Source organism: Palaemon carinicauda, unplaced genomic scaffold (genome assembly GCF_036898095.1).
Source record: "Palaemon carinicauda isolate YSFRI2023 unplaced genomic scaffold, ASM3689809v2 scaffold167, whole genome shotgun sequence".
In the NCBI taxonomy this organism is placed as follows: domain Eukaryota; kingdom Metazoa; phylum Arthropoda; class Malacostraca; order Decapoda; family Palaemonidae; genus Palaemon; species Palaemon carinicauda.
Genome location: NW_027169225.1, coordinates 104,826 through 120,899, shown reverse-complemented (window position 1 = coordinate 120,899; position 16,074 = coordinate 104,826). Strand labels below are relative to the sequence as shown.

Genomic DNA, 16,074 nt, shown 5'->3' with positions numbered 1-16,074 from the left:
TGAGAAAGTGATTGTACCAACTGTGATGTATGGATCGGAGTTGTGGGGAATGAAAGTGATGGAGAGACAGAAATTGAATGTGTTTGAGATGAAGTGTCTGAGGAGTATGGCTGGTGTATCTCGAGTAGATAGGGTCAGGAACGAGGTGGTGAGGGTGAGAACGGGTGTAAGAAATGAGTTAGCGGCTAGAGTGGATATGAATGTGTTGAGGTGGTTTGGCCATGTTGAGAGAATGGAGAATGGCTGTCTGCTAAAGAAGGTGATGAATGCAAGAGTTGATGGGAGAAGTACAAGAGGAAGGCCAAGGTTTGGGTGGATGGATGGTGTGAAGAAAGCTCTGGGTGATAGGAGGATAGATGTGAGAGAGGCAAGAGAGCGTGCTAGAAATAGGAATGAATGGCGAGCGATTGTGACGCAGTTCCGGTAGGCCCTGCTGCTTCCTCCGGTGCCTTAGATGACCGCGGAGGTAGCAGCAGTAGGGGACTCAGCAGTATGAAGCTTCATCTATGGTGGAAATGTGGGAGGTTGGGCTGTGGCACCCTAGCAGTACCAGCTGAACTCGGCTGAGTCCCTGGTTAGGCTGGAGGAACATAGAGAGTAGAGGTCCCCTTTTTTGTTTTGTTCTTGTTGATGTCGGCTACCCCCCAAAATTGGGGGAAGTGCCTTTGGTATATGGATGGATTAGGACCTGTTCAACAGTTTTTTAAATGTTTATGTCTTGACGAATTATAAGTGCTCTAAATTTTCTTTCAGGTGCTGCTGACGTCAATAGAAGAATGTGACGAGGCCGTACGGTTGAAAGCAACACAAGAAGGCGATAATAAAGATGACTTGCCGTCACCACCCAAGAAATGCAACTGACATGAGAGAGGAAGAGAACGGATGGATCGTCACGGATTTTATTTCTTACAACGTGTCTCCAAAACTAAACTATTCTTGATAGTTCCTTAATTATGTAAAGGGTTGCTGAAACTTGCAACTGTTGCAGGCATCAGCAGCTCATAATGAGAGTGAGAGACGGGTCCTCTCTTAGTTTGTAAATCATCACGATTATATAAAGTACTGATTTTCATTCATGGTCCTCTTAACCCTTTTACCCCCAGGCTAATTGGAAATTTCCAACCCTTAACCCCCAGGGGGTTATTTTTTTTCCAGCACATTTTGCAGTATATATTTTTTTTTAATTGCTCTAACAGGTTTAATTTTTGTCATAGAGAGGTCAGGTTGGTCTCATTCTCTTGGAAAATGCCTGAATTTTCTCAAAAATTTATCAAAAATATAAAAAAAAAATTATAGCATTATTTTGCAAGGACGTACCGGTACGACCATGTGGGTAAAGGGATGGCTTTTGTGAAACGTACCAGTACGTCCTTTGGGGGTAAAAGGGTTAAATTGCTTTAAAATGTAAAATGTTTTGGGAACTTTTATGTGAGTCATATGCATATGCCAGGTAGCTAATTGATAGGTTTCTAAACTGTGCTCCAAGTTGTCTTTCATTTAGTGTTGGAATGCTTAGGGCAGTGGCGGCTCATTACTTAACCTAAATTGTTACTGTTTAAGCTTGATCCATTTATTTGAAAATTAAATTCATTTTTTTTCATTTTAATTTGAACGAAAAGATCAATTATTTTCTTGATCTCTGGATGACAACTGAGGAATTTTTTCTCCGTGGAAAGTGTTGCAAGTGCATTTAGTCTATCCGAATTCATTGTACTTAGAAAAGTTTTTATGGTTTCATTGTTGAAAAACAGCATTCTGCCTCTGTTGTAGTCATGGGAATCGTCAAGAGAACTGTAAAATGAATAGACTATCTGGAAGTAGGATAATAATTTAAGAATATGGTAAACAATTGTCTAAACATTTGGTGTTTGTGTTCTATTATCTAATGATCTTGTGTATCTCTTTACATTGGAAGATAGTTCCTCTTATGATAATTCAATTCAAACCATTATTTCAAATGCAATGGTCCATAGATATACATGTATTTGCAGTTAAAAGAGTATACAGTTATAAGAAATATTACTGAAAAATATATCTGTAGTTGTTGGTAAATTACCCATTGTCATATACAGTATATAAACTGTTATGCCAGTGTCTCCACAGTGTTATAAGGAGTTACAAGGATTTTGGATGTCTCAAACTTTTTAGTCTATCTGCGGAGACTCCATTTGCTCTTTGGTCGAGCGATTTAGTTTAAGCATTTAGAGTTCTTATGATCTTGTATAACTTATTCCTGAACTTGTTTATTGTGTTACTGTTCACTACATCCACTGGAAGTCTATTCCAAGTATTTTTTATTTTTTACATTAGGCTACCCCCCAAAATTGGGGGAAGTGCCTGGGTATATTTATGTATGTATAAAGAAATTGCCACATTGAGGGGTGTTGCATTTTTTCAAACAATTCAGTTTGGGGATGTGAATCGTGTATTGCTAATGGTAGGATTAACCAATATTTTATAATATGATTTTCTGACCTTTGGTAAGTGTAAAATTGGATTCATTGTCAAGGTTCTCTTTACCAATTGCTGTAGCAAATGCTTGAATTTCCAAACCCACTTTGGCACTTAGATCACCTGCAACTATGATGTCGTGTTTTTTGCATTTGATAGATGATACCTTATAGTTCATCATAAAATGTAACCTTTTCATTTTCAGGGGAATCTTCTGTCGGTGCATGTAGACCAATTGTAAAATTAACGGATTTTGAAGCAAAGCGAAAAATCTATTTTTGGGTGAGATGGCCATGTCGTCCTGATAGAAGCTTCCTATAGACAGCTTTCTAAGGGATATTTGACTACAGTGATACTCCCAGAGAATTGACCATAGGTCTCCAGAATTCTAACTCCTGGCGCGAGTATCCTTAAAATTTTTCTTAAGCATATCGCATAATATCAGGGGACATATATCTTGATACGACACACAGCAATCTTCACCCCGAATAGCGTTTTCGCTCTGAGGGGGAAGAGTGGCAAAATTGAAGGGGAGCCGTTATCAAGGTTACCCTTCCTCCCTTACTATTATAGGGCTCCAAGATGGCGCTCATTTCTATTTCAGTAGCGCTTTCGCACGGTCTTTCTCCCTGCTTATCTAGTGCTCTAGATCGCTATTTTTGAGGATTTATTATGCATTCTCCAGCATCTTCTGCCTCTGGAAAGGAGGAGCAGAAAATGAAGTGCGGTGCTGCCCTTCGAATCGAAGACGACTTCTGCTTCGCTGTGATGGGGATGAAGTTAGATCTGTTGTCGTTGGTGCCATCTTGCATGGCTGTGAAGACCAATTATTCTGGATCCACACACTCTGCCACACAGCTGGCAAGTCAGGTCTGGGTTGACCGGGGGTATCCGATCTCGACGGTTTTGTCTTCTCTCCCTGCGCTGTTGTCTTGCCTGGTTCCAGGTGTCTTCAAGTTGATTGACTCCAGCTTCACAGAGTGAGCGCCATAGTGGTCTGTCAGTGGCGTTCATTTCTAGTTGCTCAGGTTGTATGTTGCACTTCTTGAGCGTAGCTTTGATGTTGTCCTTTTACCTCTTTTTCTGACCCCCGGATTACGCCGAGCTTCAGGGAGCTGACTGTAGAGGACCTGGCTATGTTCTGGCATACGGATGACGTGGCCGATCCACCTGAGTTGTTTTTCTGCCAATGGGGATTCTATACTCAGCAGGTTTGAACGGTGGAGAATTTCAGAATGAGATACTTTGTCTTGCCATGTGAGGCCTAATATACGCTGAAGACATCGAATATGGAATGCCTCAAGTCGTTAACCGCAAGAGAAGGAACTTTTGCGGTCACACCATGTGCAGGTCTTATGCCGCCTGCGTTGTTACCACAGAAACCTTGCGGCGTTGGGACCCCAAGGACTGCAACGTCTGCTCGGCCTTGGTGGCCGAGGGTTTCGGTGACTTCATCGATTTCCTTGAAATCTATCATAGATTTTCTCACTTTTGCTGACATCCTTATTGCCACTCCTTGTTGATGGAAATTATCTGTCCTTCCAATATACAATAAATAATGGAATATTTATCAATAATGAATTCTCCATATTCTGACCATCTTGTTTCTTGCAGGATACCTAAATCCATTTTGTGATTTTTTTAATTCCTGGATAATAGTTTTACCGTATCTAGTTCTGTAAAAGCTTTTGACATTCCATGCTCAAAGTTTTATAGGAGTTTTTTAGGGTGTTTGTCCAATTCCTTACGGGTCGTCATCAGATCCATTCGGTGTACATCTTTCTTGAGTTTCAGTAGCAATAGATTTTTTCCCAGATAGGGGTATTAACCCTTCACTCGACCCTCCCTATTTATCCGGGCTTAGGACCGGCTTGTATCATGAAACCATTGGTGTCATGACAAGAATTATTGCAATGGGGACTAACGGATTGACCAGCCCAAACTGTCTGATCAGGCATCGGGTACTTTATAGTAAGCGGCTTATCCTTTGAAGGTCGATATTGCACCCAGCACAATAACCCAGAGAGTTCTCATCCCTATGACGAAACTTAAATTCATTTGGGTTTTAGAGTTACAATATCGAAACCTCCCCAGGGGTTAAGAAAGTCTGAAGCTTTCGACTTTCTTTTTCCAACTAATGGATGGAAGCCTTGATAGTGTATGGTATTATGGGAAAACATCTGTTTGGATGAAATATTGTACAGTACAGTATCTAAGAATTGTTCAAACAGCCATAGCTCAAATAGGGGAACGTTATCCTCTTTGGGGAGGTATAGCAAATCATTGGGTATCATTAATTGTTGACATCCTGCCACTCTTAATGTTAACCTAACAATATCCCATTGCTTACCTTAACCTTGGTATCAGCTACAACTTCTAATGTGCAACTTTTTATCTTTTAATACGTGAAACTGTGACATTCACGGTCAGTTGCATGTATGGTTCAGTACCAACATTTGACACGTCGATTAAATTACGTCTTCGACATATTAGCCTGTTGTCTGCCGCGAATATTACTCGCAGAAATGCTTGCCTGTTTAACCATCCAATGCTACCTTGCTAGGCGTGGGGCTTTTTCTCCCATAGTAACGATTTGCAAATTGACTTTTCTGTAGTAAAAACATAACACAACGCTAGCGAACCAATTGGCACAGCCTCTCAGGTGCACAAAACTTCCATTTTACTTTTATCTTGTAGATGTATTTTTCTCACATCTTTTTTCTTTCTCTGGTAAATTGTATTTACAGCTGCTACTTCTAACTGTGGCATAGCCGATTCCTCATCCCCCTTGATGCTTGCCTCGTTCAACTGTCTTCGCTTCCCTTTTTGTATGGGATATCTACATTCCTGTGCTGCCTCCTTGAACCTCTCATTTTGCCAAGATTGCATTAATTCAATTGTATTTCTTAGAGGTTTCTGAAGTATTCTCTTGTAGCTTTTGATTCAGTATGCCAATGCGTATTCACATAAATCCTCACTGCATTTTTAGTCATGCAAAAGCACACTTGAGAGCTTCCCGCTGTTTCTCCTGTTTGACATCCTGTGTAGAAATTATCCCACACAATCACTATGTTCGTTGTCTGTGGAGAAATTTTCGGTGGTCATCAAAGGCATCCTCTACCCTCAAACCATTTCAAGTGGATGAAGAGATTGTAGTGTCTATGCTTTTTGTCATTTGTCTTTCTAGAGTAGCCTGATATTCATGACTGCCTCATCGCAGAGGAACTTGCTGATTTTTATCCAATGCATACATTGCTTACAGCTTCTGAAATTACATTCGACTGTGTATGTGATGCATAGTTTTCCTAAAGTTTGATAACTATAATGAAAGTAAAACTTGGATATAGTAAGTGAATGTATCTTTAGGTGTTTAAAAGGGATTTTGACGTAGGAAAATGTATTTTTGGGCTCAAGCCATGTTATCCAGAAGGAAGTTCCTTCTAGAAACTTCTACAGTATAATATTTCTGCGATTGATATTACAAGAGAATTACCGTCAGGTATCACGGGGTTCCAGCCCCCGGAAACGACTATCCGAAGGTATCGTGTTTAATCAGGGACGTATCCTAAGAAAACCATAGATATCTGCAACCCACACAGTCCTTAACCAGTCTAATCCACTAAGGGGACAGGATAAGTAAGGAACCATTACATATCCTATCACCTTCGAGTGCCCCTATATGTTCCTGCTTCGCATTCCTTCGAATACAACTGATGGCTACACTAAAGTTGATTTTTCAATATCAAACTTACCCGATGATCATATAGCTGCATCCCTGCTGCCCGACAGAAAAAATCTACGGGCGGAATACGCCAGCGATCGCTATACAGGTGGGGGTGTACATCAACAGCGCCATCTGTCAAGTAGGTACTCAAGTACTCGATGTCAACAAAGAACCAATTTTCCCTCTGTCGTGCCACAGGCAAGACCTACTAAATACGCCGTCCCTAACTGGATTTGTTTTCACAACGATTTGGTGAAGTACACTATTCCAGTTTTGAGCTTTTGCTATGCAGGGGTTTTATCTTCATTTCAAAACTTGAACTCGTTTTGGATAGATTTAATTATGGTGACGAAGAGAGTATGGACTCTCTTTCACTTTTAAATGGCCGACCCTTCCCTTAGACGGAAGTGTTGGTGACGAAGAGAGTATGGACTCTCTTTCACTTTTAAATGGCCGACCCTTCCCTTAGACGGAAGTGTGTTTAGGTTTTTGGTAATTTTGCTTAACAAGTTATAGATCTATTTATTTTATATCTCTCCGCCTTTATAGGCCTCTTCGATTAACTTTCCATTTATTATAAACTTATAAAAATTAATTTTTATGTTTGTTTATATGCGACCTTTCCTAATAGTAGGCGGTCCTTACTTGGAACCGAAGTTAATTAACATTGAGCCCGTCATATCGTATTTACCTTTTAAGAATTTATACTTTTTTAATTTTAATGTTTTGAAAGAATTTCTTTGATAGTCTCGTACTGTTTTCAAAGATGAACTAACGTTTAGTTTAGTCTCCGCAGTTGTTGACGTTCAGAACGTTCAACATGCGCTCTATCGTTACGATAGAGAGAGAGTTTTTCACGGTTTCACGTTGCAGTAAGAGTAAACCGATTCTAGCGTTTCGTTCATTCTTTCTTAGCTTAAATGGTTTTAATTCTAATAAAGGAACTTTTTATTTGGGAAACCTTTCAGTTTTTTCCTTTAGCAAATAATATGTTTTAACGATATATAATTGGGCTCTTCTCTCAGGTTCTAAGTCAAGAGAGAAAAGAGAGAGAGATAGAGACGGAGGGAAAGAGAGGAGAATAAACGTTTCGTTCAAGCGGGTAACGTTGTTCTCGTTTTTTACTCTTCTCCCTAGTCGCTGTAGGGGAAGTAGGTAAAACGTTTCTAGAGTTTTATTCTTTTTCCCAGGCTTTATGCGGTGAGAGATTTTAAACGTAGTTTATTTGATCTAGTGTTTAGTCTCTTTTCCAGCCACTGAATTCTTTATCTTTAATTATGTTTTTCTGTTGCATTGTAAAACTGTTTTCGCAATTACTACCTTTTAATGAAGGATAGGATTGCGTGTTTCAGGTAGAAATCAGTTAAAGTTTCGATTTCAGTGAAATAAGTGCAAACAGAAAATCAAAAGTGATAAAGTGATATGCGCAAAGTGTTACAGTGTTGCGTTCGAGGGTTCGTCTGTTCGTGCCAGTTGTTCACCTAGTCCGGGACCTCTTACAAGCTCCCAAGCCCAGGGGAGAAGTAATGTCGAAGGACTTATGGGTTCCACAGGCCTTGATCGACGAACAGACGTTTCCCTCGGTGGTTTCGGGTGTATCTACACACGTTGCCGACGTGATCGCCCCACCCACACAAAGACGAGAGAGCCCATTTATTCCTCGTCTGCGGAAGAGGTTTCTCGCAGAAACCATGGACCAAATCTTGCAGCTTTTTAAGTGCAAGTCGGTCCCTTCCGCACAAGTCCAACGGCCTAGGTGTAGCCACTGGGTCAGTTCGGATTCGCTGCAGTCATCCGACGACTGCACACCTCCCAAGAGAGGCAAGGTGGTACCGCAACAGGCAGTAACTCCGTCTGTTGCCGCACCAGCTGTTTTAGACCCTCAGTCACAACGGACAGTAGCTCCGTTTGTTGCCTTCATGCAGGAGTATCGTGCTGAGAAGGTTGACACTGCACCTGTTAACCTACAACCTGCCACGGTTGTGCGCTCAGCAGATACTGCGGCTGCCTGCTCCCACACTCCACCTGTGAGAGCTCCACCACCGATGCGCAGTCGACCCTGCCAGACGCATGTTCATGCTGCACCCTCCGTTGACATGCGTGAGCTACCGCATCAGCAGTGGGAAGGTGCTGTCAAGCTGCCGTGTTTTGACGCAATGCGGCATGCTCCGCAACCCACGGCAGTCCCTCCCACGCACCACTCCGCTTTTGTTGTTGCCAGCTCCCACACTCCGACTGCGGAGAAGGGTGACGATGCACCCGTTGGCCTACAACCTGCCACGGTTGTGCGCCCAGCATGGCTGCCTGCTCCCACACTCTTGTTGTGAGAACTCCTCCACCCATGCGCAGTCGACCCTGCCAGACTCATGCTGACTCCCACAGACACACGGAGCACTCCGTTACCGTGCGTGAGCTACCACAAGCTGCCGTGTTTTGACACGGTGTGTCAGCCTCCGCAACACACTGTGGTTACCGCCACTCGCCCGCAGCAGACTAGTCAGTCAGGAGTTGAGGCTTCCCCACACAGCTTTGGTTGTTGCCAACTCACACGTTGCCTTCTGGTCTGCTACTAATGCACCAGTGCTGTATGTCCTCACGCACCTGTTGTGGTTGACAGTTCAGTTTTTGACAGTTCACAGACTGTCAAGCAGTTACTTAACGTTGCCTTCTGGTCTGCTGCTTATGCACCAGTGAAACCCTCACTGAGTTAACCTAGCTTTTCTCGGACATGGTTCCTGTAGATGAGAAAGTGCTGTTCTCCCTCCTTCTGATATTCCCTTGAGGACTCTGTCATTTGGAGAGGAGCCTTAAGCTGCTTAGCCTCCTATGGTCTTTAATTAAGCATAACATGCTTCCAGGGATGGTAAATGGTTCCGCTTCAGTCGCTAACCCCGTCTGTTGCCACACCTGCTCCCATAGACCTTGGGCTTTGTTGCAAGACATGCAGTCCAAGCTTAGTCCTTGATAGAGGATTTTTTACGGAGAAGAACCTTCTAGCCAACAACCTTCCTACCGGTTGGTTGTACGCCCTGTTGACGCTGAGGTATCCTACTCACGTCCGCCAGTTGAGATGGTTCCTCCACCGGTGCGACCCAGTGTGGGTTGCCAGTCGCACGTTGACGTTAAGCGACTCTCGGAGGTGGTTGTGGACGTTCAGTGTGTCACTAGGAAGAGGTTCAACAACCAGCAGAGGTGACTTGTTGTGACGCAGTGCGGCAACCTCAGCAACCCGATAAGGGGTTGTCTGCACAACCCAGACAGTTTCGGGTTGTCGCTGTACTTCCTCGCGTCCCCATGGTTGACAGTTCACAGACTGTGCAGCAGTACCATGATCTTGTGTCCGGCTCCGTCACGCATACACCAGTGCGACCGGATTCAGCGAGTCAGACGTTGCCCACTCCGTTGCCGTTTCCTCATCAGTTTCGGATGAGGAACCCTCTGATGAGGACATGGCTGAACAAGACGATCAACCCCCAGCCCTGCTATCCATACAGAAGATGCTGAAGAAGGAACACGGCCCTGTCAGGCTGTGGATGAGTCTGGTTAGGACACTGTCATCCGTGGTTCAATTGGTGTCACTTGGAAGACTACACCTCCGTCCTCTTCGGTATCATCTAGCTCTTCACTGGAAAAGGACAAGACGCTAGAAGCGGTCTCGATCCCGGTTTCCGGAAGATAAGTCTGGTCTGACTTGATGAAAGGACTTTATCAACCTTTGAAAGGGTCTTCCCCTGACTGTTCAGACTCCCAACCACGTTCTCTTCTCAGACGCATCGGACGTAGGCTGGGGTGCGACCTTAGGCAGTAGGGAATGCTCGGGATTATGGAACTCGAGTCAAAGGACAATGCATTTCAACTGCAAGAAGCTTCTGGCAGTACGTCTGACCTGGAAAAGCTTCAGGTCTCTCCTTCAAGGCAAAGTAGTGGAGGTGAACACGGTCAACTCCCTGCTTTGAGGTACATCTAGCAAGGAGGGACCTACTCTCTGACATGGTACGAGTTCGCAAGTGACCTCCTCTCCTGTTCAACAGGTCTAGACTTTTCACTAGTAACGAGTTTCATCCAAGGCAACTTGAATGCCTCAGCAGATTGTCTCAGTAGGAAGGGACAATAATTCCAACATATTGGACCCTCCACAAGGATGTATGCAAGAGACTTTGGGTCACCTGGGGCCAGCCAACCATAGATCTCTTCGCAACCTCGATGTCCAAGAGGCTCTCAATACTTTGCTCACCTATCCCGGACCCAGCAGTAGTTCTTATAGATGCCTTTCTACTAGATTGGTCTCATCTAGATCTATATGCATTCCCTCCGTTCTAGATTGTCAACAAGGTACTGCAGAAGTTCGCCTCTCACGAAGGGACAAAGTTGACGCTAGTTACTTCCTTCTGGCCCGCGAGAGAATAACTTACCGAGGTACTTCGATGGCTCGTAGACGTTCCCAGATCTCTTCCCCTAAGGGTGGACCTGCTACGTCTGCCACGCGTAAAGAAGGTACTCCAAGGCCTCCACGCTCTTCGTCTCACTGCCTTCAGAGTATCGAAAGACACTCGAGAACTAGAGGTTTTTCGAAGGAGGCAACCAGAGCGATTGCTAGAGCAAGGAGAACATCCACCCTTAGAGTCTACCAATCGAAGTAGGAAATCTTCCGAAACTGGTGCAAGTCAGTATCCGTATCCTCGACCAGTACCTCTGTAACTCAAATAGCTGACTTTCTCTTATATCTGAGGAAAGAGCGATCTCTTTCAGCTCCCACTATCAAGGGTTACAGAAGCATGTTGGCATCAGTCTTCCGTCACAGAGGCTTAGATCTTTCCAACAATAAAGATCTACAGGACCTCCTTAAGTCTTTAGAGACCACGAAGGAGCGTCGTTTGGTTACACCTGGTTGGAATTTAGACGTGGTTCTAAGATTCCTTATGTCAGACAGGTTCGAACCACTTCAATCAGCCTCCCTGAAAGATCTCACCTTTAAGACTCTTTTCCTGATATGCTTAACCACAGCTAAAAGAGTCAGTGAGATTCATGCCTTCAGCAAGAACATCGGATTCTCATCCGAAACGGCTACATGTTCTACATCTTGGTTTTCTAGCCAAACACGAGCTGCCTTCTCGGCCTTGACCAATATCGTTCGATATTCCAAACTTATCGTATGGTTGGAAATGAACTAGAAAGAGTATTATGTCCTGTAAGAGCTCTTAAGTTCTATTTTAAAACCTTTACGAGGCCCGTCTGAAGCTTTATGGTGTTCAGTTAAGAATCCATCTTTGCCTATGTCAGAGAATTCTTTATCCTATTTTTATCAGACTGTTAATACGAGAAGCTCATTCCCTTCTGAATGAGGAAGACCAAGCTTGGCTGAAGGTAAGGACACACGAAGTTAGAGCTGTCACAACTTCCGTGGCCTTTAAACAAAATAGATCTCTGCAAAATATATTCGATGCAACCTATTGGAAAAGTAAATCAGTGTTCGCGTCTTTTATCTTAAGAATGTCCAGTCTCTTTACGAGAACTGCTACACTCTGGGACCATTCGTAGCAACGAGTGCAGTAGTGGTGGGGGCTCCACCACTACAATTCCCTAATTCCAGAACCTTTTTAATCTTTCTCTTGAAATATTTTGGGTTGTCCGGAAGGCTAAGAAGCCTTTCGCATCCTACTTGATTTGGCGGGTGGTCAAAATCATTTCTTGAGAAGCGCCTAGATTAGAGGTTTTGATGAGGACCTTTAGTATGGGTTGCAACCCTTCATACTTCAGCTCCTAGGAGTCGCTCAGCATCCTATGAGGATCGCGAGGCTCAGTAAGGAAGACGTACTTAAAAAGGCAGAGTAATTGTTCAAGTCGTCTTCCTTACCAGGTACTTATTTATTTTATGCTTGTTATTTTGAATAACTGCTAAAATGAAATACGGAATACTTAGCTCATAATGTCAACTTGTAATGCTGGTCTCTACCCACCCCCCTGGGTGTGAATCAGCTATATGATCATCGGGTAAGTTTGATATTGACAAATGTTATTTTCCTTAGTAAAATAAATTTTTGAATATACTTACCCGATGATCATAAATTAAAGGACCCTCCCTTCCTCCCCAATAGAGAACCAGTGGGACAGGAGAAAATTGGTTCTTTGTTGACATCGAGTACTTGAGTACCTACTTGACAGATGGCGCTGTTGATGTACACCCCATCCTGTATAGCGATCGCTGGCGTATTCCGCCCGTAGATTTTTTCTGTCGGGCAGCAGGGATGCAGCTATATGATCATCGGGTAAGTATATTCAAAAATTTATTTTACTAAGGAAAATAACATTTTTGGGAGTGCTTTTTTCGCAAACTTTGATGATTAGTTGTGTGAATTGGCTTCCTCTTTTTCGCAAAAGTTGAGTATCCTTCATATAACTACTTTCCCAGAGTTCCCCTTGGCTTTGTAGGTCCTAGTGCTTGGCTATTTAGCCCTAATTTCTTGAATCCATCTTTAGCATCAACAATTTTAGTCTTCTGTTATACCATTTTTTGCACATTATTCCTTCCCTGTTGTTCAAATCCCAAGTTTTATTATCATTATTAGCATCGTTACTAGCTAAGCTATAACCCTAGTTGGAAAAGCAGGATGCTTTAAGCCCAAGGGCTCCAAAAACAAAAAATAGCCCAGTGAGGAAATGAAATAAGTAAACTACAAGAGAAATACTGAACTATTAAAATACCATTTTAAGAACAGTAGCAGCATTAAAATAGATCTTTCATAAATAAACTATAAAAAGACACTTGTGTCAGCCTGTTCTACGTAAAACATTTGCTGCAAATTTGAACTTTTGAAGTTTCTCCAAGTTTCTTGGTCACAACTGGAATTAAAACCTCTAGAGTACTGTGTAGTATTGAGACTTGATGGAGAAGGTCTGACTTAGAAATTCAATGAATTCAAAATGATTAAAGGGACAATCCTTATCTGCAGAACACAAGTACTATGGACTGATCAGGATAACTGTATCGTAGATTGTATTTTATGGTTTAGAGTTAAGGCTTGGATAGTCTCGACTAATACCATCACAAACCGAAGAAAGGTCAATGTTGCAGTACTTTTGTTACCAAATTATAATCGTTTCAATATTATTACTTGCTAAGCTACAACCCTAGTTGGAAAAGCAGGTTACTATAAGCCCAAGGGCTCCAACAGGGAAAATAGCCTGGTGAGGAAAGGAAAATTTAATATTTTAAGAGTAACAACATTAAAATAAATATCTCCTATATAGGCTATACTATAAAAACTTTAACAAAACAAGAAATAACGTAAAATAGTGTGCTCGAGTGTACCCTCAAGCAAGAGAACTCTAACCCAAGACTGTGTAAGACCATGGTACACAGGCTATGGCACTACCCAAGACTAGAGAACAATAGTTTGATTTTGGAGTGTCCTCCTAGAGGAGTTGCTACCCATAGCTAAAGAGGCTCTTCTACCCTTACTAAGAGGAAAGTGGCCACTGAACAATTACAGTGCTGTAGTTAATCACCTTGAGTGAAGAAGAATTGTTTGGTAATCTCAGTGTTGCCAGGTGTATGAGGAAAGAGAAGAATGTGTAAAGAATAGTCAAGAATGTTCAGTGTGTGTGTAGGCAAAGGGAAAGTGAACCGTTAACAGAGAAGGATCCAATGTAGGACTGTGGCCAGTCAAAGGACCCTGTAACTCTCTAGCAGTAGTATCTCAACTGGCTTTAATCTATAATGTAGATACCATCACTACTGCTACTCACAGTATCGAAGACCTATTTTAAAATCATTACTAGTATGGAGGTAAGTACTCTTCATGTTGTGTTCTGTATGCATGACTTTAAAGTTTCTTTTCTTCATTTTTGTCGTCCAACATTTTTACTTCATAAGTAAAAAGGTTCTTTGAGGCCAAGTGTCCCAAAATCCATACATCCTTGCCAATCAAATTTCACAAAAACTTGCAAAACCAAGATGCTGTAAGCCCAAGGGCTCCAACAGAAATATAGCCTAGTGAGGAAAGGAAATAAACAAACTACAAGAAAAGTAATGAACAATTTAATTAAAATATTTTAAGAATAGTTAAAACATGAAATAAATCTTACATATGTAAACTAGAAAAAACTAATAAAAAGTATGAATTGAAATAAGATAGACTATGGTGTCCAAATGTGCCTCCAAGCAAGAGAACTCTAACCCAAGACAGTGGAAAACCAAGGTAGGTTATATTGTATTATCATGAACTTAATCAAATCTTGAATTGGTGGAGTTTTCAGTAACATATCAAAAGATATTTGCAGATGAAACTTATGTTCATAGGATTTTTGTGTTTATAACTTGATATTGAGATAGTGATAGAGGCAAGGGAAAGGGACAATGCCCTAGAGACTGATTATATATACATATGATCAGCGCTCAAGCCCCTCCACCCATGCTAGGACCAGAGAGGGCCAGACAATGGCTGCTAATGAGACGGCAGGTAGACCCATAGATTACCCCCAAAGTACCCCATCCATAGCTTGCAACTTAAACAGCTCGTTGGGCCAGATGTTTTAGTATATATGACACATTAATCTCTACAAGTTTTAGAGTTCCTGATAAAGAAATTCAGCTACTTTTTTACTCTTAAATTTCACTGTTTCTGGTAGTTATTAGAAAATACTATCACTATTATTTCACTTTAATTTAACTGTAGACCTATACTTTATTTAATTATCAAATTATACTAATTTACTTAGAATATCATTACATCAGCTGAGGCAAATTTAAGATCATAAGATTCAACAACGTTTTTCATCATCTGTTCAATGTTTGCTTAAACTGTATGCTACAGCTTCACACACACACACACACAAACATCGTAACCAAAACAGTAATTTATTCCTTTAAATAATCAAATTATACTCGAAATTCTACAAAATACGAATTAAATTTGGGTAGTTCCTTCACTATCTAATCTCTTTATGATGATAGAATCTATTGAATATTCAATATTGGCGGTTTGCAACACCTCAAACCAGCAAACAGAATTATTCAGTTATTTAAGCAATCTTTAAAATGCGTTCTACTATTGATGACGTCACTAAAACGTATTACGGCCTTTAATGAGACCCTTTATTTGTTTAATTAAAGAATTATTCACTTTTATAACGTTAATTTTGTAAAATCTAATTGTCTAAGTTCTAATTTTATGATATACGTATAGGTATCTCCCCTAGGCCTCACACGTAATTTCATTCATAAAAATACAATTGTATGACGTCACAGGCAACCACCAATCAGAGCAGAGGACGAATCCGTTAATGAGACAGATATTTCTCGATGAATATACATAAGGCGAGACTGTTCCTCTGGTTAATGGGCTGTTTTTGGATAGAGAGTGAATAGCATTAAAGCTTTTGAGCTGTTTTATATAATAAGTAACTGGTTTCTCAAACAACAGCTCATAGATCGCAGGAACTCCCTCATGGAGGGATATTCCAGCCCTCTGATTGGCTGTTTATTCTCAGTTGTGATTGGTTGTCACCTTTGTAAACAAACCCATACCTCGTGTCTAACATAGTAGCCAAATCCTAGTTAATTATTTCTTTAAATAAGACTTATTTATTCACTTTAGGTACTGAAACAAGGTTTATTATCTATATTATTACCAAATTAATTCTATCATAAGCTTGTTTTTATGATAAATATAATTTATAAGACCTATTCATCTGTAATATGTATAGTTATTTCACTCCTATCGAGTCGAATTAATTCATAAAATACTATTGCATGACGTCACATACAACCACCAATCACAGCAGAGGACGTCTCAGCCAATGAGAGGACAGATATTAGTCAGCCTCACGGGAGCCATTTCGCGCAAACGTTCTAGCTAATGAGATTTTTTTCATCCTACTCATTTTATATACGTTCAACA

General features: G+C 41.5%; 1 long non-coding RNA gene across 6 annotated transcripts in view; it reads left to right on the top strand.

The window, feature by feature from the left end:
• Window positions 1-4,286, top strand: part of LOC137635750 (uncharacterized) — a 34,271-nt gene extending 29,985 nt beyond the window's left edge. For all 6 annotated transcript variants that reach the window (XR_011042767.1, XR_011042769.1, XR_011042768.1 and 3 more), the window contains one exon: window positions 754-4,286. This is a non-coding gene — a long non-coding RNA (uncharacterized lncRNA). The remainder of the gene's footprint in view (window positions 1-753) is intronic.
• Window positions 4,287-16,074: the final 11,788 nt, after the last annotated feature.